Raw genomic sequence first — 26,381 nt, 5'->3', positions numbered from 1 at the left:
GCATTTTGACCTAATGCAATAAATAAGAGCAGGAGCGAGAACATGGGATTTATCGGGATGATCAAAATGGTTGGTTGCCTTGTTGCTCAGCAGAGGGGTGATATCCGTCAGTCGGATAATCAGACGTATCCGGAGGGGCGGAGCCTATCGGAATAACAACAATCAATCAATATCAAACATATGCAACAAAATGATGCATGAAATGCAATGTCGCATGGTTTGATATGAATAGCAGAACCCTTTGGGGTGATCTTGATTTGAGATCATAATTCAAATATCATTTGAATTATAATTTATCAAATTCTTTTAATTGAATTGACCTGATGCTGTTTCATAACTTTGTTTTTCATGCATGAAAGTAGCACCATTGTATTCATTATATTTTTCTGATCCATTTACATATATTATTTGTCAGATTTGGAGTTATATTCAAATTTATATGAATTTCCAAAGTTTTGAACTTATTCTGGAATTATTTTTAAACAGAAAAGTCTTTATTGCATTAGCATGACATCAGCAGGTCCAACTGGTCGTTGAATGTCAAACCTGACCAGTGGGACCCACTGGTCAGTGACTCTGGCCAGTTTTAATTTAGGTTTAACTTAATTAGTTAATTAACAGAGTAGGATCCACCTGTCACTGTCTGTTTAAGTTAATTAAATAGATTATTTTTTATTTTTACTAAACTTAATTAGGCAGGGGCTGGCCCCACGTGTCATAGGCTCAGGGGGGTCAGTTCCACCGGTGGCGAGGTCGATCTCGCCGGCGGTGAGCCTCCGGCGACCACCAGAACGGCGGAGGGGCTCGAAAATACATCTCCGAAGATCAAATGCACGGCGGAGGGCACCAAATGAACCAGCGCACAGCCGCAGTTCCATTTCTGCAAAGACCCGAGGCTAAGATGGTCGGAGATGACGCCGGCGACGAGCTTGGCGGCGGCCGAAGCTCGGGCATCATTGGGGTCATCGAAACAGAGGGCATCACGCACGGGGCTGGGCTCCGACAGCATCTACGTGACGTACAGAAGCCATTGGTGGCCTCAGAATGACCAGCCGATCACCGGAGAGCTACCGGCGACGAGGTCCCACGGCGGATCTCGTCGGGCTCCGGTGGAATCGGGGCCTAGAGGAAGCGATCGAGGGGGAAAACTTAGGGGAAAGAACCCTGAGATCACGGTGAGTCCAGAGGCGTCAAGAGTGGGCGCGGGGATGGCCTGAGGAGGGAGAATGACGACGGCGAGCTCCGGTGACCCGAGGAGGAAGACGACGGCGTCACGGCGTTTTAGAGCTTCTCGGCATCGAGCGACTAGCTAGAGAGCTTCAGGGGATCACGGCGAAGCTGTTGCGCGTCTCAGGTGAGAGGGAGAGGGGCAGGAGCGACGACGAGCTCGAGCTCAAGCTTGCGGTCATGGTGGCCGAGAGAGAGAGAGAACAGGGGCGAATGGCGAGGGGATGAGCACGGGGAGGCCTCGGGGAGCTTATCCCCATTCGTGCCAGCGCGACTCGGCGGCCAGGCAGACGCACAGGTGCGTGGCCGTGCCGGATCAAGCGGCGGCCACCTCCTGTTGCTCGCTGGCAAGGAAGACGATGGGGATTGATTGCAATCTCTAGCGATGCCTAGATGAATCCTGATGACAACAAACCTTCCCCTGCAACGGCACCAGAAGAATGCTGCTAGCACTCCCCGGCAACGGAACTAGAAGAATGTTGTTGATGGCCCACCGGCGCGTGGGTTCGCATCAGTTTTCGAGGGTAGAGTATTCGACCCAAATTTGTTGGTTTACCAGATAGGAGGTGAGAGAATACTCTCGAGTATTAGCAGCTGAATTTTTCAGATTCAACCACACCTGAAAGATTAGTATCTGCAAGCACAGTAGTAACAACAAAGTAGCGAGTAACGGTAGTGTAAGGAGCAATAGCAGCGGCAAGGAACAGCAGTAGTGACAGCAGTAGCAAGTAGCAACAGTAGCAAGCGATAGTAATAGCAACAGTAGCAGCAGCAGCAGAGCAAAACAAGTGACAACAGTAGCAACAGTAGTAGTAGCAGCAGCAGAGCAAGACAAGTAACAACAGTAGCAACAATAGTAGCAGAAGCAGCAGAGCAAGACAAGTAACAGCAGTAGGACAAACTCGTAGGCAATGGGTCAGTGATTTGTTTGGATGATATTCATCATGCAACAGTTATAACACTGAGAGATATGTGGCTAGCTCCCGTTCGTCAATGTGATGTAGGCATGCATTCCGTGTGTCGTCATACGTGCTTAGGGAAAAGAACTTGCATGACATCTATTATCCATCCCTCGCGTGGCAGCGGGGTCCAAAAGGAAACTACGGGATATTAAGGTTCTCCTTTTAATAAAGAACCGGACCAACGCATTAGAACTTGGTGAACACTTGAACTCCTCAAACAATGGTATTCACCAGGAGTGGTTCCGGTTATTGTCACTCCGGGGTTGCCGGATCATAACACATAGTAGGTAACTACAACTTGCAAGATCGGATTTAAAACACACATATATTGGTGACAACATAATAATTTCAGATCTGAAATCATGGCACTCGGGTCCTAGTGACAAGCATTAAGCATGGCAAAGTAGTAGCAACATCAATCTCAAAACATAGTGGATACTAGGGATCAATCCCCATCAAAACTAACTCGATTACATGATAGATCTCATCCTGCTCATCACCGCCCAGCGATCCTTCGAATAGATTACTCACGAACCACGAAGAGCTTCATGGAATGGGAGAGGGAAGAAGGTTGATGATGACGGTGGCGACGATTTCCCTTTCCGGAGCCCAAGACGGACTCCAGATCTGCCCTCGAGACGAAGAACAGATGGTGGTGGTGCCTCCGTATCGAAAACGTGACAAAAACTTCTCTTTTTATTTTTTCTGGGACGAAAGTTGTCTTATAGAGCTGGAATTGGGGGCGGCAGAGCCGTGTGAGCCCCACAAGCCTGCCCACCGCCACCAGGGGGGTGGTGGCGGAGCCAGGGCTTGTGTCCCACTAGCCCATCCATGAGGTGGAACTTGGCGCAGATATTTTTCTTATTTTCCAAAACTACTCCCCGTAAATTTTTAGGACGTTTGGAGAACTTTGATTTCTGCACAAAAATAACACCAAGGCAATTCTGCTGAAAATAGCGTCAGTCCAGGTTATATCGATTCAAATCATGCAAATTAGAGTCCAAAACAAGGGCAAAAGAGTTTGGAAAAGTAGATACGATGGAGACGTATCAACTCCCCCAAGCTTAAAACATTGCTTGTCCTCAAGCAACTGAGTTGACAAACTGAGAGAGAAAGAAAAACTTTGACAAACTCTGTTTGATCTTGTTGTTGCAACTATGTCTAACTCATAACCAGAATTTCAACAAGATCACAAGTTAACCACATAAGCAAATGACACAAAGGTCTCACGGTTAACTAATATCAATGGCATAATTAGCTAACGAGCAAATAATAATGAGTTTCAAATACCAACACTTCAATCAAAACAAGGATGAAGCAATATGAATAGGTGGTATCTCGCTAGCTCTTTCTGAGACCGGAAAACATAAATGTAGAGCACTTTCAAAGATCAAGGGCTGACTAAACATTGTAATTCATAGCAACGAAGATCCAGTCATAGTCATACTCAATATCAATCAAAAGCAAAGCATAAAAATGACAGAGGTGCTCTCAAATTGGTGCTTATATAAGAGGAGGATGACTCAACAGGAAAATAAATAGACAGACCCTTCGCAGAGGGAAGCATTGATTTGCAGAGGTGCCAGAGCTCAAGCTTTGAAAATAGAGATAATAATTTTGGGTACCATGCTTTCATTGTCAACGCAATGACCAAGAGTTATCAATATATTCCATGCTACTCATGCTATAGGCGGTTCCCAAATAGAAAACTAAAGTTTTAACTCCCCCACCACCAATCAATCACACTCCATGGCTAGCCGAATCCTCGGGTACCGTCCATACTAACATCAATCCGGGGAGAGTCTTGTTTCACAGTTATGTTTTCAATTTAAGCGTGGAACTGGGCATTCCAATTACCGACCCCTTTCTCGTGAATGACTGTGAATAAACACATGTCGAGGATAACACTCCTAGCATGGAAGATACCAATAGCCCTCTGTCACCACATGAGCGGTTCGGGCATGCAAAACAGATTATTTCTTGAAGGTTTAGAGAGTGGCACATGCAAATTTACTTGGAACGGCAGGTAGATACCGCAAATAGGTAGGTACGGTGGACTCTTATGGAAAAAATTGGGTTTATGGAAGTGGATGCACAAGTAGTATTCCGCTTAGTACAAGTGAAGGCTAGCAAAAGACTGGGAAGCAACCAACTAGAGAGCGACAACAGTCATCAAGATGCAATGAGTTTGACTAACATTAAATGCAAGCATGAACAGGATATAAGTCACCATGAACACGAACATCATAGAGGCTATGTTGATTTTGTTTCAACTACGTGCATGAACATGCGCGAAGTCAAGCCACTTGAAACATTCAAAGGAGAATACCATCCTATCATACTACATCATAGTCATCTCAAAATCTATGTTGGCATTCGAAACAAACCATTATAAGCTCTCAGCTAAATAAGCATGGCATCAGAAACTATGATCTCTAAGTTGCCATTGCAAACATGGTTCTCTCACAACAAAGCTTAATCTGGGTCGACAAGCTAGTCATATTTACAAAAACAAAATAGATAGAGTTCATACCAGCTTTTCAGTCTCAGTCACTTCATCATATATCATCATTGTTGCCTTTCATTTGCACGATCGAACGATGAAAACGATAATAAGCGCATTGGACTAAGCTGAATCTGCAGGCAAACACAAAGGAGAAGAAAAAATAATATGGCTCTTTGAAAGCACTACTGGAATCCAGAAATTTGTCGTCAGCCAGATCTTTACCGTCTGCTGGCTGACGGCAAAGAACCTCTTTGCCATCAGTTGACACAATACAGACGGCAAAGAACTGACACATGGCAAAAATACTATTTGCCATGTGTGGGTCCTTTGCCGTCTGCCAGCGGACGGCAAAGAGCCCCAGGGCAGACGGCAAAGGGGACGCGTGGGCCCCATGCCTGCCGCGTCCGAAATCCGGGCCCTTTGCCGTCCGCGGGCCTTTGCCGTCAGCCGTAAGGCCCTTTGCCGTCTGCCTTACGTCCCTTTGCCGTCGGGGGGCGGACGGCAAAGGGGCCTCCCTATAACGGCCGTTACCCCCCACCTCGCTCACTGTCTCTCTCTCTCTCTCACCCCGACCACTCTCACCCCTGCCGGCGAGATCCCCTCCCCGCGGCGAGCCTACCCCCCCGGCGAGCCCACCCCCCGGCGACCCCCTTCCCGCGGCGACCCACCCCCGCCCCCTGCCGCCGCCGCCCCCTGCCGCGCGCCGCCCCCTGCCGCGGCCCCCTGTCGTGCGCCGCCCCCTGCCGCCGCCCCCTGCCGCGCGCCGCCCCCTGCAGTCACCGCCCCCTGCCACCGCCCCCTGCCGCGCGACGCCCCCTGCCGCCGCCGCCCCCTGCCGCCGCCCCCTGCCGCTGCCGCCCCCTGCCGCCGACGCTCCCTGCGGCGAGCCCCCAGCCGCGCGCCCCCGTGCCGCCGGCGCCCCCTGCCGCCGCCCCCTGCCGGTGAGTTTTTTTTGTTTTTCTTTTTAAAAAAGTTAATTACTTTAGTTAGTTTATTAGGTTAGTTTTTTATTATATATAGGGTAATTTAGTTAGTTTATTTGGTTAGATTATTAGGCTAATTAGGTTAGTTAGTTAGGTTAGAAGAAAAAAAGCAGAAGGAAAAAAAGCAGGAGAAGAAGAAGAAGAAGAAGAAGAAGAGGAGGAGGAGGAGGAGGAGAAAAAAGAAGAAGAAGAAGAAGAAGAAGAAGAAGAAGAAGAAGAAGAAGAAGAAGAAGAAGAAGAGGAGGAGAGGAGGAGGAGGAGAAAGAGGAGGAGAAAGAAGAAGAAGAAGAAAAAGAAGAAGAAGAAGAAGAAGAAGAAAAAGAATAGAAGGAGAAAAAGAGGAGGGGGAGTAGGAAGAGAAAAAAGAAGAAGAAGAAGAAGAAGAAGAAGAAGAAGAAGAAGAAAAAGAGGAGAGAGGAGAAGAAGAAAGAAGAGGAAAAGGGAACCCCGGCACCCCGAAACTGACCCTCGACCCCCGACCCCTGACGCCCGACGCCACTGACCCCCGACCATCGACCTCCGACGCCACTGACCCCCGACCCCCGACCCCCGACGCCACTGACCCCCGACGCCACTAACCCTCGACCCCCGACGCCACTGCCCCCGACCCAGCCCCTCGGCCCACGACTCCCGACCCCCGACGCTCGACGCCACCAACCCCCGACCCCCGAGGCCACTGACACCCGACGTCACTGACCCTGGACCCCCGACGCCACTAACCCTGGACCCCCGACGCCACTGACCCCCCACAACCGACGCCACTAACCCCCCGACCACCGATGCCACCGACCCTCGACGGCACTGACTCCCGACGCCACTAAGCCCCGACCCCCGACACCTCTTCTGCCTTCTTTTGAACGAGAAGGTGCTTTTCGGCCTTCCAGAGGCCCACGGGGTCATAGTTTTGAAAATTATGAGTTAGGTCACATATTTTCCGATCATGTTAATTATAAAAACATCGTATTTGTGTTGATCGGGTGAATTTCAATGTGCAGTTGTTCGACGACCTCCACGTGCGTTGGACGTTTGTTGGTGAGCACAAATGACTTCTCCTCCTACCCCCTTAATTTGCTCTGTCCCGGTCTTCGTGCCGATGAAACTTGCTATCTATAGGTTTCTTCAATCATGAGTATGCGTGACCAGTATGCGTCTCCCGTTCGAAAGGGCGACATCTATAAATATGCATTTCTTTGCATATTTATAACCGCCATCCTTTCGAATTGTCCAACATTATCCATGGACAGCCCGAGTATGTGTAGATTGGGTTTGTTTTCCCGTATGCTGTGCTCCGGATCCGATGCGGAATTTCGTCAGTGCCTCCCCTGTTGTTCTCCGGGTACACATCCTCTCTGCTTATTGCCGAGACGTGTATCAGGAGAACAGCGGGGAGGTGCTGCCGAAATTGTGCGTCGCATCTGGAGCAGAGCATGGGAAAACAAACCCAGTCTACACATACTCGGGTGGGATTAGGACCTATCTTTACCTATTAGCGTGTAGGTTGCATGGACGTAATAAAACTGACAAACTTGATTAGCGTATGAATATAGATGATGAATTATGTATTTATTTCTTGTGCCCCCATAGGTAGCTAGGCAACATGAGTGATCGTGCTTGGATGTACACTGGTCACCCTAGTCAGAAAGACATGACCCATGAATGGTTAACAAAAACCAGGGGGTTTGTGAGAGCCGCATTTGCAAATGGCCAGCAAAAAACATGGTGCCCCTGTCCCAACTGCGACAACTGGAAAAAGCAGACAGAGTTTGAAATGGGTAAACACTTGCAGAAGTGGGGTTTTACGCCTAATTATACGGTGTGGACTTTTCATGGTGAGTCTGACCAACGTGCCAGAGCTGAGGTGATTCGTCGTCGCACCGACGAGCATGGTACCGGGATTGAAGACATGGTGCAAGACTTTGATGATGCTCGGGATTCGGACGATGAGATGGAGGAATCTGCAAAGGCCTTCTATGAAATGCTGGAGTCTTCAAAACGTCCTCTCCACGAGCAGACTGAGCTTTGTCAGCTGGATGCCATCGCGCAAGTAATGGCTCTGAAGGCTCAATTCAACCTAGGCAGAGAATGCTACGACGCGATGATGACGATATTTGGACGCTTTCTACCCAAAGGCCATGTACTGCCTGCAAACCTGTACCAGTCAGAGTTGCCATCACCACGGATGGGTTCAATGTGTATGGTATGACGGCAGCACAATACAGTTGTTGGCCTGTATTTGTCATTCCACTAAATTTGCCACCCGGAGAGATTATGAAAAGAAAGAACATTTTCCTGACGTTGATAATTCCAGGGCCCAACTATCCGGGGAAGAATATGAATGTGTACATGCAGCCGCTTAAGGATGAGTTGCAAGAAGCCTGGGATAATGGGATCAAGACCTACGACGCGGCTACCAAAACAAATTTCAAAATGCATGTGTGGTACATGTACTCGACGCATGATTATCCGGCGTTTGCGCTATTCGCTGGCTGGTGTGTGCATGGAAGGTTCCCGTGCACCACATGCAAGGCAGCTCTTCAGTTCCGTTGGCTGCAGGCTGGTCGCAAGTATTCTTGCTTCGACATGCATAGACAATTCCTGGATCCTGATCATAAGTTCAGAAAAGACAAGAAGAATTTCATCAAAGGTAGAGTTGTCAAAAACACTGCACCAGCTGCGTTGACAGGCCAACAGACCCTTGATCAGTTAAACGCTCTCGAGCCCGATCCTTTGCGTCCAGGATACTTCAAAGGGTATAATACGGAACACGCCTGGACTCACAACTCATGCTTATGGGATCTCCCTTACTTCAAAGACCTCCTTTGCCCACACAACATTGACGTGATGCACACTGAAAATAATATTGCGGAGGCCATTTTTGGTACATTGTTCGGCATAGAGGGGAAGTCAAAAGATAATCCTAAGGCTAGAATCGACCTGGAGGCTCTATGTGATAGACCGTTGCAAAACTTGCGACAACGGAAAGGAAAGCAAAGCATAGCGAAGCCAAAGGCATGGTTCAATCTTGAAAGGCCAGCTATGAGGGAAATGCTATTGTGGGTGAAAATGCGGTTGATGTTCCCCGATGGGTATGCTGCGAATCTAAAGAGGGGAGCGAGTCTTGAGAAATTGAAAATATTTGGGCTCAAGAGTCATGATTGGCACATATGGATTGAGCGGGTAATGCCGGTGATGTTGCGTGGCTTTATCCCTGAGGATGAATGGATAGTACTGGCAGAGCTGAGCTATTTCTTCCGTTCTCTTTGTGCGAAAGAACTATCGCCTGGCGTGCTAGATGAAATGGAAGAGTTGGCGCCGGAGTTGGTCTGCAAATTAGAAAAGATCTTTCCACCGGGCTTCTTTAATCCAATGCAACATTTGATTTTGCATCTCCCGACCGAGGCAAGAATGGGGGGGCCCGTTCAAAATCGATGGTGCTACTCAACTGAGAGGATGCAGAAGACGCTTCGAGCTAAGTGTAAAAATAAACGTAGAATTGAAGCATCGATGGCCGAGGCATTCATTACTGAGGAGGCGGCAAACTTCGTGACAGCACACTACGAAGCCAAAAATTAACGTGGCGGGGACGGTGAGTTTCATTTCAGTGGAGTGATCTTAAGAGTGTCCTCATCCTAACTACACATTGCAAACGATGTTTGGTGCAGAATATGTCCCGAAACGCATCGCACGACCCTTCTACAGTCGAGCCTTCTCCAGGGCGGCCTTCTCCAGGTGAAACAAGCCAGAGCCACCGTGCTTCACCCTAACTTAGGTATGTTATTTCTAGTGTTTTAATAAAAAATAGCTAGACTTCCATCTAATGACATAATTAGCTTAGTTAGCTGCAAAATAGCTAGACTTCCATCTAATGACATAATTAGCTTAGTTAGCTCCAAGAAGGAGGAGAGGGAGGAGGAGAAGAAGAAGGGGACAAAAGGATAAGGAGAAGGAGAAGAAGGAGAAGAAGAAGGAGAAGAAGAAGGAGAAGGAGCTCCTTCTCCTTCTTCTTCTCCTTCTTCTTCTCCTTCTTCTCCTTCTTCTCCTTCTCCTCTTCCTTCTCCTTCTCCTCCTCCTCCTCCTCCTCCTTTTTCTTCTTCTTCTCCTCTTCCTCCTCCTCCTCCTTCTTTTACTTCTTCTTCTCTTTCTCTTCTCCTATAGTTAGCTAGGGTTCCACCTAAATGACATAATTAGCTTAGTTAGCTCCTAAATGGCCTATTTAATAAAAAATGACCTATACTTAGCTAATTATCCTCGAAATAACATAATTAGCTCCAAAAAGGCATTCTTAGCCAATTTAGCCCGAAGAAGGGGACAAGAATAGAAAAAGAGGAAAATGAAAGCAAGGAAGAGGAAAAAGGAGAAGAAGAAGGAGGAGAGGGAGGAGGAGAAGAAGAAGGGGACAAAAGGATAAGAAGAAGAAGGAGAAGAAGGAGAAGGAGAAGGAGAAGGAGCTCCCGCTCCTTCTCCTTCTCCTTCTCCTTCTTCTTCTCCTTCTTCTCCTTCTTCTCCTTCTCCTCTTCCTTCTCCTTCTCCTCCTCCTCCTCCTTCTTCTTTTACTTCTTCTTCTCTTTCTCTTCTCCTATAGTTAGCTAGGGTTCCACCTAAATGACATAATTAGCTTAGTTAGCTCCTAAATGGCCTATTTAATAAAAAATGACCTATACTTAGCTAATTATCCTCGAAATGACATAATTAGCTCCAAAAAGGCATTCTTAGCCAATTTAGCCCGAAGAAGGGGACAAGAATAGAAAAAGAGGAAAATGAAAGCAAGGAAGAGGAAAAAGGAGAAGAAGAAGGAGGAGAGGGAGGAGGAGAAGAAGAAGGGGACAAAAGGATAAGAAGAAGAAGGAGAAGAAGGAGAAGGAGAAGGAGAAGGAGCTCCCGCTCCTTCTCCTTCTCCTTCTCCTTCTTCTTCTCCTTCTTCCCCTTCTTCTCCTTCTCCTCTTCCTTCTCCTTCTCCTCCTCCTCCTCCTCCTCCTTTTTCTTCTTCTTCTCCTCTTCCTCCTCCTCCTCCTTCTTTTATTTCTTCTTCTCTTTCTCTTCTCCTATAGTTAGCTAGGGTTCCACCTAAATGACATAATTAGCTTAGTTAGCTCCAAAATGGCCTATTTAATAAAAAATGACCTATACTTAGCTAATTATCCTCGAAATGACATAATTAGCTCCAAAAAGGCATTCTTAGCCAATTTAGCCCGAAGAAGGGGACAAGAATAGAAAAAGAGGAAAATGAAAGCAAGGAAGAGGAAAAAGGAGAAGAAGAAGGAGGAGAGGGAGGAGGAGAAGAAGAAGGGGACAAAAGGATAAGAAGAAGAAGGAGAAGAAGGAGAAGGAGAAGGAGAAGGAGCTCCCGCTCCTTCTCCTTCTCCTTCTCCTTCTTCTTCTCCTTCTTCCCCTTCTTCTCCTTCTCCTCTTCCTTCTCCTTCTCCTCCTCCTCCTCCTCCTCCTTTTTCTTCTTCTTCTCCTCTTCCTCCTCCTCCTCCTTCTTTTATTTCTTCTTCTCTTTCTCTTCTCCTATAGTTAGCTAGGGTTCCACCTAAATGACATAATTAGCTTAGTTAGCTCCAAAATGGCCTATTTAATAAAAAATGACCTATACTTAGCTAATTATCCTCGAAATGACATAATTAGCTCCAAAAAGGCATTCTTAGCCAATTTAGCCCGAAGAAGGGGACAAGAATAGAAAAAGAGGAAAATGAAAGCAAGGAAGAGGAAAAAGGAAAAGAAGAAGGAGGAGAGGGAGGAGGAGAAGAAGAAGGGGACAAAAGGATAAGAAGAAGAAGGAGAAGAAGGAGAAGGAGAAGGAGAAGGAGAAGGAGCTCCCGCTCCTTCTCCTTCTCCTTCTCCTTCTTCTTCTCCTTCTTCTCCTTCTCCTCTTCCTTCTCCTTCTCCTCCTCCTCCTCCTCCTCCTTTTTCTTATTCTTCTCCTCTTCCTCCTCCTCCTCCTTCTTTTACTTCTTCTTCTCTTTCTCTTCTCCTATAGTTAGCTAGGGTTCCACCTAAATGACATAATTAGCTTAGTTAGCTCCTAAATGGTCTATACTTAGCTAATTTCTCTCCGAAATAACCTATATATACACTACTTCATCTAGTATTATTTTTCTAACTTTCTTATTTGTCATTTTGCAGATTACCTTCACTTCATGGGAAGCTTGGTTGATGGAATGCTTGAAGACGATTTCTTGTACCATGTGTTGTATTGAAACTATTGTAGTATATGAATATATGAAACTTTGTATGCACGTGGATGAAACTAGTGTAATATATGGTTTGGTACGGATGTAACTTCCATAATATGTATGCACTATGGATGAGAGTTATTTTAATATGGTTATGAGTACGGAAAGATATTTATTTATGTCAAATATATATATATCCTGATTATTGTTAAAAATGCTGGATATAACAAAAAACAAATAAAAAAGGGGTTGGTTCCCCTCTTTGCCGTCTGCCCCCGCATGGCAAAGGGCGGGAGGCAGACGGCAAAGGGGGGAATCTGCCCCCCCTCTCTCCCCTCTTTGCCGTCTGCCACCACATGGCAAAGGGGGGGAGGCAGACGGCAAAGGGGGGAATCTGCCCCCCCCTCTCTCCCCTCTTTGCCGTCTGCCACCACATGGCAAAGGGGGGAAGGCAGACGGCAAAGGGGGGAATCTGCCCCCCCTCTCTCCCCTCTTTGCCGTCTGCCACCACATGGCAAAGGGGGGAAGGCAGACGGCAAAGGGGGGAGGCCTCCGTTAACACTTAACGGGGACGTTGCAATATATGCCGTCCCACTTATTTTGCCGTCCGCCCCCTCATGGCAAAGATTCTTTGCCGTCCGCTTTGTGAAAGCAGACGGCAAAGAGCCTCTTCACCGGATTTTTTTTTACCGTCTACTTTGCCGTCTGCTGACCGACGGCAAATCCTTTGCCGTCCGTGGTAGCCCCCTTTGCCGTCCGCCTTGGCAGACGGCAAATTTCTGAATTTCAGTAGTGAAGCTAAACATGTAAGCATGTAAGAACCACTAAACATTGTAACCAATATCTTCTACCTTGACACAAAGAAAAAGAAAACTATTTACACGGGAAAGCTCCCAACAAGCAAAAGAAGAAAGAAAAATCTTTTTGGGTTTTCTCAAAAGGACACAAAACAAGAAAACAAGAAAACGAAAAGAAACTAGCATGGATAATACAGTGGCAAAGTGTAAACACCGGCTATCAAAGTGAAAGCATAAGCATGAATGTAAAGTCGGTGAGAACACGTACTCCCCCAAGCTTAGGCTTTTGGCCTAGCTTGGTCTACTCCAAAGGTGGGAAATAACGAGCTCCAGGATACTCTGGAACAGACTGTGGATGCCACTACTGTGTGAGCTCCTCTGGCTCCCACTGATAAACTGGCGTCTGGTACTCGACTAGCGGCTCGGGCACGGGCGCGTGTGGTTGGGCCAAGCCCCAATATGCATAGATGTCCGCGGGCATAATAGTGTACTTGCCTGCATGAAGATCAAACAAAGAAGGAGCAGGCAAAGTAATAGTCTCTCGAGTACCCTGACAGAACACCAGGTTATAAATCATCCGTCTACTAGCATCTCTATCTAGAAAATCATGGCGAACCATGCTGTCATAATCCAGATATCTCTCAGGGAGAAGCATCTCTCCTTCCTCTCCCAGTCTAATGGGTATCTCAAAGTGTCTAGCAAGATGGGTAGCATAGATACCTCCATAGACAACACCTTTAGAACGGTTCAGGTTCAACCGTTGAGCTACTATAGCGCCCAGCTATAAGTCTTATCGTTATAAAGGCCTTCTCGCAAAACCGCATGGTCTGGAGAACTAAGTGATCCAGCCTCCCCACGGCCAATCAAACATTTTCCCACAAATAGTGAGAAGTACTGAAGCACAGGAAAATGTATGCTAGCAATTCTATCGCGAGACACTCCTCTCTCCTCTCCAATAGCAATAGAACCAATGAAATCCTTCAAGTCCCATGGACGAGGGTCACGGATATCCCCAATATAAGGTAATTTGCATACATTGCAAAATTCCTGCAGCGTCATGCACTGGGGGACATCGTAAATCATGAACGCAACCATGGGAGGATTTTTCCTTGGATAAAAGTTGAAGGTTTGAACGAACATATTGGTGAGGAGGAGATATTGTGGGCACTTATCTTCAACAAACGCAGTAAGACCTGCGTTCTCCACCAAGTAATAAAAGTCTTCATAAAGTCTGGCGGCGCGCAAAAATTCATCACTTGGCCACTCGCACGCTCGAACTTCCGTGACTCGAGGGACTACGTACTTGGGGTGGTTCTTCTCATCCTCCATGGGGTTACGACTTGAACAGCCTCTCAAGAACCTCCTCATCTTTTCCTTTTTCTAGCTCTGAAAAATTCTGAAATTTTTAGAGACTTCAAAAGAAAAGTGAATAAGGATAACCCCAACTTGTAGCAAATACTCCCACTAGTGCTTAGAGACTGTATCACGTGCTAAAACTACTTGGGACCAACTAAAATCAACATTTCTAGCTCAAGAAGAGGGCCGCCAAGGTAGCAAGAATACGCGAAGGATAAAGCACTAGAGCAAAAACTAATTGGACCAATGGTGGAGTCACTTACCAAGGAGCAATTTCCCCAAAACAGTTCGGAGAATGGTGCTTTGAGCAAGGAGATCAAAAATCACAGCGAAATGAGCAAGAACACGGGTTTGAGCCGCGAAACAATTTTTTCCGAAGGTGGAAGAAGAGGCTGGGAGCGGGAATGAGTGGAAGGGGTTCCTCTGGGCCCCACAAGCTTGCACCCCGCCACCTAGGGGGTAGGTGGCGGTGGCAGGGCTTGTGGCCCACTGGTCAGGCCCCCAGGACAGCTCTCAGGCCTGAAATTTTCAAAAATTCTAGAAAAAATCATACTTAATTTTCAGGACCATCGGAGAACTTTTATTTTCGAGGTATTTTTCTCCGGGACGCTAAAACTGAAAACAGGAAAAACTAAACTAATTCCATCATTTTTCTTCTAAGCAAAAGAAAAAGGAAACTGAAAACAGAGGTATGTGACTCCTTGATTCATCCGTTTCATGGTCATCAAAATAAATCTGTCAATGGGATTGATCAAGTCCTCATGACAAAACCTTCTCGAATCGCAAGAGAGAACGGAGAATTTTTGAATAGCCACTAAGTATCCTCAATGGGGATATGTATCTCCCCAACAAGCAAATCATTCTTCATCTTGACACGAGGAATAGGGCATTCAAAGCTCCCAATGAGAATCGATGAAGTCTTTTCGTTAGCATTGATGCAATGTACTGGATGTCGTTTCTTCGGAAAGTGCATTGTGTGCTCATTACCATTGACATGGAAAGTGACATTGCCTTTGTTGCCATCTATAACAGCCCCTGCCGTGTTTAAAAAGGGTCTTCCGAGGATGACAACCATGGCATCGTCCTCCGGAATATCCAAGATAACAAAGTCTGTTAAGATAGTGGTGTTAGCAACCACAACAGGAACATCCTACCAAACGCCTATAGGGAAAGCAGTTGATTTGTCGGCCATTTGCAGAGAAATTTCAGTGGGTGTCAACTTATCCAACTCAAGTCTACGATAAAGAGAGAGTAGCATAACACTAACACCGGCTCCAAAGTCACATAAGGCAGTTCTTACGTAGTTTCCTTTAATGGAGCAAGGTATAGTGGGCACTCCGGGATCACCAAGTTTCTTAGGAGTTCCACCTTTGAAATTATAATTGGCAAGCATGGTCGAGATCTCAAGATCTGGTATCTTCCGTTTATTAGTCACGATATCTTTCATATACTTGGCATATGGAGACATCTTGAGCATATCAGTTAACCGCATCTGCAGAAAGACGGGTCTTATCATCTCAACGAAGCGCTCAAAATACTCATCATCCTTTTTCTTGGATGGCTTAGGAGGGAAGGGCATAGGTCTGCGAACCCATGGCTCCCTTTCTTTACCATGCTTCCTAGCAGTGAAGTCATTCTTGTCGTATCTCTTAGGTTGTGGATTATCAAGACTAACCGTAGGTTCAATCTCCACATCCTCATCATTGCTAGGTTGAGCATTATTATGAACATCACTGTCCATATTATCAGCAGTTTCATGTTCATCACCTGATTGTGTTTCTGCATCAGATGCAGAAATATCATTAGGTTCTTCAGGTGTGATGGTATTTGGTGAACTGGCGTGCAGGTTTTTATCATCCTTCTTCTTCTCCTTAGGATGACTAGGTGTATCAGCATTGATTCCTTGAGAATCTTGATCAATTCTCTTAGGATGACCTTCAGGATACAAAGGTTCCTGAGTCATTTTGCCTTCATTAGTAATGACTCTGACAGAGTTGTCATTTAATTCATTGAGCAAGTCATTCTGAGCTTTAAGTACTTGTTCTACCTGAGTAGTAATCATAGAGGCATGTTTACTCAGAAGCTTCAGATCATTGACATTTTTGTGTACACAAGCACTTAAATGGCTAAGCATACGAGTTCTTTGTTCCAAATGTCTGCTAACATAATCATTGAAACTCTGTTGTTTGGCAACAAGGTTGTCAAATTCATCAAAGCATAGGCTAGGAGGTTTACAAAAGGAATATCACTCTCATCAAACCTACGCAGAGAATTAACTTCTACTACCTGTATCGGCTTATCGAGACCATGGATCTCTTCGATAGGTGGTAGATTTTTGACATCTTCAGATCTAATGCCTTTCTCTTGCATAGATTTCTTGACTTCTTGCATATCTTCGGGACTGAGGAATAGAATACCTCTTTTCTTAGGAGTTGGTTTAGGAGGTGGTTCGGGAATAGTCCAAGCATTATCATTGACCAAGAGGTTATTCAGTAGGGTCTCAGCTTGTTCTACATTTTGTTCCCTAAAAACACAACCGGCACAACTATCTAGGTGGTCTCTAGAGGCATCGGTAACTCCGTTATAGAGGATATCAAGTATCTCGTTCTTCTTAAGAGGGTGATCAGGCAAAGCATTTTGTAGCTGGACGCCCCAAGCTTGTGGAAGACTCTCTTCTTGGAGTTGAGTAAAGTAGTATATTTCCTGCAAGGCTGCTTGCTTATTATGGGCAGGGAAATATTTCTCACAGAAGTAATAGACCATCTCCTCGGGACTACGCACACATCCAGGAGCAAGAGAGGTGAACCAGACTTTAGCGTCATCTTTTAGAGAGAAAGGAAACAGCTTAAGGATATAGTAGTGGCGGATCTTCTCCTCATTAGTGAAAAGGTTGGCTATTTCGGATAGTTTGGCAAGATGGGCTATGACCGTCTCAGACTCATAACCGTGAAAAGGATCAGATTTGACTAGAGAGATTATCTCAGGGTCGATAGAGAATTCATAATCCTTATCGGTGACAAAGACAGGCGAAGTGGCAAACTTCAGGTCATTTTTCATCCTAGCTTCCCGAGATTTTTCCTTCCACTTAACAAGAAATTTCTGAGCGTCATAGGCATCCTTACACGCAAGAAAATCCTCAGCTATCTCTCCCTCCATAACGTAACCCTCAGGTATATCAGGCAATTCATATCTAGGAGAGCTAGATCTAGGAGGAGCAAAAGCAGGTTCTATCTCAATAGTATCGGCAGTTTCAGAAGCATCACGAGCATTGGCAGTAACTCTAGCAATATGAGCATCAAGGAACACTCCTAGTGGAACATCAGGCAAAGGAGTATCTCTAGCAGTATCAAGCATAGCATCAACAGGAAAAATAGCATCTCTAGCATCATGAGGCAAAGCAGTATCAAGCATAGCATCTCTAGCAGTATCAGGCATAGTATCAAGCATAGTATCATCAGGCATAGTATCAAGCATAGCATCTCTAGCAGTATCAGGCATAGTATCAAGCATAGCATCTCTAGCAGTAGTATCACAAGCATCATCAAGCACAGGCGACATATCAAGATTTCTAGCAGGAGATGATGTCGCAAACTTACTCATAACTGAAGGTGAATCAAGTGCAGAGCTAGATGGCAATTCCTTACCTCCCCTCGTAGTTGAGGGAAAGACTTTGGTCTTCGGATCCTTCAGATTCTTCATAGTGATCAGCAGATATAAATCCCAAGTGACTCAGAGAATATAGCAATATCTCCCCGGCAACGGCGCTAGAAAAATGCTGATTGCAATCTCTGGCGATGGCTAGACGAATGCTGATGACAACAAACCTTCCCCTGCAACGGCACCAGAAGAATGCTGCTAGCACTCCCCGGCAACGGAACTAGAAGAATGTTGATGATGGCCCACCAGCGCGTGGGTTCGCAGCAGTTTTCGAGGGTAGAGTATTCGACCCAAATTTGTTGGTTTACCACACAGGAGGTGAGAGAATACTCTCGAGTATCAGCAGCTGAATTTGTCAGATTCAACCACACCTGAAAGATTAGTATCTGCAAGCACAGTAGTAACAGCAAAGTAGCGAGTAACGGCAGTGTAACACGCAATAGCAGCGGCAAGGAACAGCAGTAGTGACAACAGTAGCAAGTAGCAACAGTATCAAGCGACAATAATAGCAACAGTACCAGCAGCAGCAGAGCAAAACAAGTAACAGCAGTAGCAACAGTAGTAGTAGCAGCAGCAGGGCAAGACAATTACCAGCAGTAGCAACAGTAGTAGCAGCAGCAGCAGAGCAAGACAAGTAACAGTAGTAGGACAAACTCGTAGGCAATGGGTCGGTGATTTGTTTGGATGATATTCATCATGCAACAGTTATAACACGGAGAGATATGTGGCTAGCTCCCGTTCGTCTAGGTGATGTAGGCATGCATTCCGTGTGTCGTCATACGTGCTTAGGGAAAGAACTTGCATGACGTCTATTGTCCATCCCTCCCGTGGCACCGGGTCCAAAAGGAAACTAGATGATATTAAGGTTCTCCTTTTAATAAAGAACCGGACCAACGCATTAGCACTTGGTGAACATATGAACTCCTCAAACTATGGTCATCACCGGGAGTGGTTCCGGTTATTGTCACTCCGGGGTTGCCGGATCATAACACATAGTAGGTAACTACAACTTGCAAGATCGGATCTAAAACACACATATATTGGTGACAACATAATAATTTCACATCTGAAATCATGGCACTCGGGCCCTAGTGACAAGCATTAATATGGCAAAGTAGTAGCAACATCAATCTCAGAACATAGTGGATGCTAGGGATCAATCCCCATAAAAACTAACTCGATTACATGATAGATCTCATCCTACTCATCACCGCCCAGCGAGCCTACGAATAGATTACTCATGAACGACGAAGAGCTTCATGGAATTGGAGAGGGAAGAAGGTTGATGATGACGATGGCGACGATTTCCCCTCTCTGGAGCTCAAGACGGACTACAGATCTGCCCTCGAGATGAAGAACAGGTGGTGGCGGCGCCTCCGTATCGAAAACGCGACGAAAACTTCTCTTTTTATTTTTTTGGGATGAAAGGGATCTTATAGAGCTGGAATTGGGGGCGGCAGAGCCGTGTGGGCCCCACAAGCCTGCCCACCGCCACCAGGGGTGGTGTTAGCAGAGCCAGGGATTGTGGCCCATTGGCCCACCCCCTAAGGCGGAACTTGGCGCAGATATTTTTCTTATTTTCCAAAACTGCTCCCCGTAAATTTTCACGACGTTTGGAGAACTTTGATTTCTGCACAAAAATAACACCAAGACAATTTTGCTGAAAACAGCGTGAGTCCAGGTTAGTTCCATTCAAATCATGCAAATTAGAGTCCAAAACAAGGGCAAAAGAGTTTGGAAAAGTAGATACGATGGAGACGTATTAGGGAGCAGCTGGGCCTGGGCCAGGTTAGCGCTAGAAAGAGCTTTTCTATTTTCTTTCCATTATGTTTTCTGTTTATTCTTTCTGACATTTGTTTTGTTTTATTTTTGGCTCCAAACTATTCCTAAAATAGTTTGAAAAATACTAGAGTGTTAGTTGGAATATTTCCAACCACTCATAAAGTTTTCAACATTTTTGGAAACTTTGAATTATTTGAAATCAAATATATAATTGATTTCAGTAGCTTTTAACTTAATTTAAAATACCAAAAGTAGTTTGAAAATAAGTTTCATCTCTGATATTTTGTTTTCAACATTTATCAAAAATATTGGACTTTTATGAAGGCCATTTTGGATTCATTGATTTTGCAATGGTTGGATTTCTTTTGAATAATAAGTGGCTAGGGTTTTGCTTTGGATTTCACCACTTCCTTTGTGTTCATTACCATTTATTGAATGCAATGAAAGAAGACATGAGCACAAGTTGTTAAACCCTATGAGGGAATCCAAGGATGTGACACTTTGCCTCTTGCCATGATCAAAAGAATGAGAAAAGAACAAAAGCATGAAAGGTCATGTAATGATCTTATGGGATGTGATGGCTTCACATATAAAAAGAATGTTGATTGAAACTTGTTGAGGGTAGACAAACGTAGACCTTGGTCATTGCTACAATTAATAGGAAGTGGTAAAGAAGGAGAGGTTCACATATAAATATATCATCTTTGACACCATCTATGATTGTGAACACTCACTAAACTATTGCAAGCTTAGAAGTAGATGTTGGACAAGGAAGACAACATAATGAATTGCGTTTGCTTGGTTCCGAACAATGTTATATGATTAGAGACCCCTTAGCATGTGACGATTGCTTCCACCTCTTATTAGCCAATCATCCCGCACCAAGTAGAGATACTACTTGTGCATCTATAAACCTTCAACCCAGTTTTTCCATGAGAGTCCACCATACCTACCTATGGATTGAATAAGACCCCTCAAGTAAGTTGTCATCGGTGCAAGCAATAAAACTTGCTCCCTAATATGTATGATCTATTAGTGTGTGGAAAATAAGCTTTGTACGAACCTGTGATGAGGAAGACATAAAAGCGATAGGCTGCAAAATAAAGTTCTTTATCACAGGAGGCAATATAAAGTGGCGTTCCTCCGCACTAAGAGGACACACATCCAAACCTCATAAGCGCATGACAACCTCTGCTTCCCTCTACGAAGGGCCTATCTTGTACCTTTACTTTTTGCCCTTGAAAGAGTCATGGTGATCTTCACCAATTCCTTGTTTTGCCTTTATCTTGGCTAACGTCATATGCTAGGGAAAGATCTATATTCATATGTCAACTTGGAGGTAAGCATTCATGAATTATTATCGTTGACATTACCCTTGAGGTAAGCAATTGGGAAGCAAAAATATAAGACCCTATATTTCTCTGTGTCCAGCTGAAACTTTGATCTCATGAGTACCACGTGAGTTGTAGCAATTATAGAGAACGAAAAGATGATTGCGTATGTGGATTTGCTTTACAAGCTCTTATTTGACTCTTTCTGATGTTGTGATAAATGGCAATTGCTTAAATGACTAAAGGCTATCAGTTTTTAATTCTCTGTAAGGTTCTTGATCCATACTTTACTTTGTGAAGGAATTGTCACTTTAGCATGAGAGATTATATGTTGGTATTGCTGTTCTGATCATGATCATGATGCCTGCATGTTCGTATCTTGTTTGGTCAACACCTCTCTCCCTAAACATGTGGGCATATTTATTGAGCTCGGCTTTCGCTTGAGGACAAGCAAGGTCTAAGCTTGGGGGAGCTGATACGTCCATTTTGCATCATGCTTTCATGTTGATATTTATTGCTTTTTGGGCTATTATTTCACTTCACGGTACAATACCTATGCCTTTTCTCTCTTATTTTGCAAGGTTTATATGAAGAGGGAGAATGCCGGCAGCTGGAATTCTGGCCTGAAAAAGGAGCAAGTTTGAGATGCCTATTCTGCGCAACTCCAAAAGCCTTGAAAATCAACGTGGATTTTTTTGGGAATATATAAAAAATACTGGGCCGAAGATGTGCCAGAGGAGCGCAACCAGGGGGCCACAAGCCTGGTAGGCGCGGCCACCCCCCTGGCCGTGCCTAGGGGGCTTGTGGGCTCCCTGCTGGACCACTGGCTCCCTTCTTATGCTATATGAAGGGTTTAATTCCAAAAAAAATCAGGGGGGTGCTTTTTCGACAATTCGCCGCCGCCACGAGGCGGAACTTGAGCAGAACCAATCTAGAGCTCCGGCAGGACGATCCTGCCGGGGAAACTTCCCTCCCAGAGGGGGAAATCGTCGTCATCGTCATCACCAACACTCCTCTCATCGGAGGGGACTCATCACCATCAACATCTTCAACAGCACCATCTCATCTCCAAACCCTAGTTCATCACTTGTAACCAATCTCCGTCTCGCGACTCCGATTGGTACTTGTAAGGTTGCTAGTAGTGTTAATTACTCTTTGTAGTTGATGCTAGTTGGATTACTTGGTGGAAGAGTTTATGTTCAGATCCTTGATGCTACTCATTACCTCTCTGGTCATGAATATGATTATGCTTTGTGAGTAGTTACTTTTGTTCCTGAGGACATGGGATAAGTCATGCTAATAGTAGTCATGTGAATTTGGTATTCGTTTGATATTTTGATGTGATGTATGTTGTTTTCCTCTAGTGGTGTTACGTGAACGTCGACTACATAACACTTCACCATTATTTGGGCCTAGAGGAAGGCATTGGGAAGTAGTAAGTAGATGATGGGTTGCTAGAGTGACAGAAGCTTAAACCCTAGTTTATGAGTTGCTTCGTAAGGGGCTGATTTGGATCCACTAGTTTAATGCTATGGTTAGACTTTGTCTAAATTCTTCTTTCATAGTTGCGGATGCTTGCGAGAGGGGTTAATCATAAGTGGGATGCTTGTCCAAGTAAGGGCAGTACCCAAGCGCCCGTCCACCCACATATCAAATTATCAAAGTAACGAACGTGAATCATATGAACATGATGAAAACTAGCATGACAGAAATTCCCGTGTGTCCTCGGGAGCGTTTTTCCTCCTATAAGACTTTGTCCAGGCTAGTCCCTTTCTACAAAAGGGATTGGGCCACTTTGCTGCACCGTTGCTACTTTTGTTACTTGTTGCTTGCTACGGATCATCTCACCACACAACTACTTGTTACCGATAATTTCAGTGCTTGCAGATATTACCTTGCTGAAAACCACTTGTCAGATCCTTCTGCTCCTCGTTGGGTTCGACACTCTTACTTATCAAGAGGACTACGATAGATCCCCTATACTTGTGGGTCATCAAGATTTGGTGGGATCTATGCCACTCGCATAGCAAATTTTCTTGGAATACCCATCCGCCAAGGAGATCCCCCGCTCCATACAGCTTTCCTTGATCGCGCTGCTATGATACGTTATCAGTTCCTTGAGAGGGATAATGAATCCCTCCAATACCGGTTAATATTTAAGAAACAATGTGTTTTCCGTATTACCCTTCCTGCTCCTGCCTTCTTTGACTTTCAGGGAAAACAGAGATATTACATAACCAGAGGAGAGGCAGATGAGTATGAGAGGGAGGCGCAGGCTGTTCTCCTCCGTGAGGCAGCTATTCAGGCGGTAGCTGCCGCATTCCCGTATAACCCCCGTTATGATTTTGGATATCACTCGGACTAGCCGTGGGAGTAGACCAACTTAGGCCAAAAGCCTAAGCTTGGGGGAGTACGTGTTTCTCACCGACTTTATATTCATGCTCACACATTCACTTTGATAGTCGGTGTTCACACTTTGCCATTGTATCATCCATGCTAGTTTATTTCTTTTCCTCGCTTTCTTCTCGTGTGTTTTTTCAAATAGATAAAAACAAAAAAAATTAGTTGTAAGTTTACTTTCTAGCTTGCTTAGTGGTAATTAAAAAGAAAACCCAAAAATATTTCCCGTTCTTCTTTTGCTTGTTGGGAGCTTTCCCGTCTATATAGTTTTCTTTTTCTTTGGGTCAAGGTAGAAGACCATGATTAAAATGCTTCGTGGCTCTCATATGCATAATTTTTTATCCGTCAAAGAGACATATTACTTTGTCTTCTCCTGTGAGTTTGCTTGCAGATTCCAGCTTAGTCCAATGCACGAACACTCTCATTATTGTTCACATCATTCGGTCGTGCAAGTGAAAGGCAATAATGACGATATATGATGAAGTGACTGAGCCTGGAAAAGCTGGTATGAACTCGACCTATTTTGTTTTTGTAAATATGACTAGCTCATCATTCCTAATTCAGCATTGTTATGAGAGAAACATGTTTGCAATGACAACTTAGCGATCATAGTTTCTGATGCCATCCTTAATTAGCTAGGAGCTTATAATGGTTTGTCTTGATTGTCAACATGAATTTCAAGATGATTATGATGTAGTATGATAGGATGGTATCCTCCTTTGAATTATTCAAGTGGCTTGACTTGGCACATATTCATGCATGTAGTTGAAACAAAATTAACATAGCCTCTATGATATTCAAGTTAATGGTGATTTATATCCTACTCATGCTTGCACTCAATGTTGGTTAATTTCAACGCATATTGATGACTTTTATTGCCATCTGGTTGGTCGCTTCCCAGTATTTTGCTAGCCTTCACTTGTACTAAGCGGGAATACTGCTTGTGCATCCACTTCCATAAACCCAAAGTTGTTCCATATGAGTCCACCATACCTACCTATATGCGGTATCTACCTGCCGTTCCAAGTAAATTTGCATGTGCCACTCTCTAAACCTTCAAATAATAATCTATTTTGTATGCCCAAACCGCTCATGTGGTGACAAGGGGTGGTCAGTATCTTCCATGCTAGGCGTGTTATCCTCGATACATGTTTATTCACTATCACTCACGACAAAGGGGCTGGTAATCGGAATGCCCAGTTCCTTGCTCAAATCAAAAATATAATTGCAAACAAAACTCCCCTTGATTGTTGTTGGTATGGACGGCAATCGAGGATTCGTCTAGTCGTGGAGTGTGATTGATCGGTGGTGGGGAAGTCAAAACTGTACTTTTCTGTTTGGGAACCGCCTACAATATGTGTAGCATGGAAGATGGTGAAAACTCTTGGTCATCGCGTTGACAATGAAAGCATACCACCCAAAATTATTTATCTCTGTTTTAAAAGCTTGAGCTCTGGCACCTCTGCAAATCAATGCTTCCCTCTGCGAAGGGCCTATCTATTTACATTTCTGTTGAGTAATCCTCTTCTTACTAAAAGGCACCAATTAGAGAGCACCTCCGTCATTTTTATGCTTTGCTATTAATTAATATTGAGTATGACTATGACTGGATCTTCTTTTCCATGAATTACAATGTTCAGTCAGCCCTTGGTCTTTGAAGGTGCTCTGCATTTATGTTTTGCGGTCTCGGCAAGGGCTAGCGAGATACCATCTGTTCATATTGTTTTATGATTGTTCTGATTGAAGCGTTGACGTTTGAAACTTATTATTATTGCTCGCTAGTTGATTATGTCATTGATATGAGTAAACCATGACAACTAAATGTTATTGCTTATGTGGTTAGCTTATGATCTTGCTGAAAATCCGAATATGAGTTAGACATAATTACAACAACAAGATCAAACAGAGTTCAAAGTTTTTTTCTTTTGTCTCTTTCAGTTTGTCAACTGAATTTCTTGAGGACAAGCAAGGCTTTAAGCTTGGGGGAGTTGATACGTCTCCATCATATCTACTTTTCCAAACTCTTTTGCTCTTGTTTTGGACTCTAATTTGCATGATTTGAATGGAACTAACCCGGACTGACGCTGTTTTCAGCAGAATTGCCATAGTGTTGTTTTTGCGCAGAAATAAAAGTTATCGGAATGACCTGGAAACTTACAAGGATTTTTTGTGGAATATATAAAAAATACTGGCGCAAGAATTACCTCGAGACACGGAGCCAGGAGCCCACAAGCCCAGGAGTTGCCCCCCTAGGTCGCGCCTGGCAGGCTTGTGAGGCCCTCGTGGCTCCGTAGCCTCCAACTCTAGCTCTATATATTCTCCCTCGCCCAGAAAAAATTAAGAGAGAAGACTTCATCTGTTGGAAATATGCCCTAGAGGCAATAATAAAATGGTTATTATCATATTTCCTTGTTCATGATAATCGTCTATCGTTCATGCTATAATTGTATTAACAGGAAACAGTAATACATGTGTGAATGAATAGATCACAATGTGTCCCTAGCAAGCCTCTAGTTGGCTAGCTCGTTGGTCAATAGATGATCATGGTTTCCTGATCATGGACATTTGGATGTCATTGATAGCGGGATCACATCATTGGGAGAATGATGTGGTGGACAAGACCCAATCCTAAGCCTAGCACTAGATCGTATTGTTCGTATGCTAATGCTTTTCTAATGTCAAGTATCTTTTCCTTCGACCGTGAGATTGTGCAACTCCCGGATACCGTAGGAGTGCTTTGGGTGTATCAAACGTCACAACGTAACTGGGTGACTATAAAGGTGCACTACGGGTACCTCCGAAAGTGTCTGTTGGGTTGGCACGAATCGAGATCGGGATTTGTCACTCCGTGTGACGGAGAGGTATCTCTGGGCCCACTCGGTAGAACATCATCATGAGCTCAATGTGACTAAGGAGTTAGTCACACGATGACAAACTACGAAACGAGTAAAGAGACTTACCGGTAACGATATTGAACAAGGTATAGGTATACCGACGATCGAATCTCGGGCAAGTTCTATACCGACAGACAAAGGGAATCGTATACGGGATTGATTGAATCCTTGACATCGTGGTTCATCCGATGAGATCATCGTGGAGCTAGTGGGAGCCACCATGGGTATCCAGACCCCGCTGATGGTTATTGGCCAGAGAGGTGTCTCGGTCATGTCTGCCTGTCTCCCGAACCCGCACGGTCTACACACTTAA

The sequence above is a fragment of the Hordeum vulgare genome, chromosome 3H (assembly GCF_904849725.1).
Source record: "Hordeum vulgare subsp. vulgare chromosome 3H, MorexV3_pseudomolecules_assembly, whole genome shotgun sequence".
NCBI classification, from domain to species: domain Eukaryota; kingdom Viridiplantae; phylum Streptophyta; class Magnoliopsida; order Poales; family Poaceae; genus Hordeum; species Hordeum vulgare.
This window is presented reverse-complemented; position numbering follows the sequence as displayed.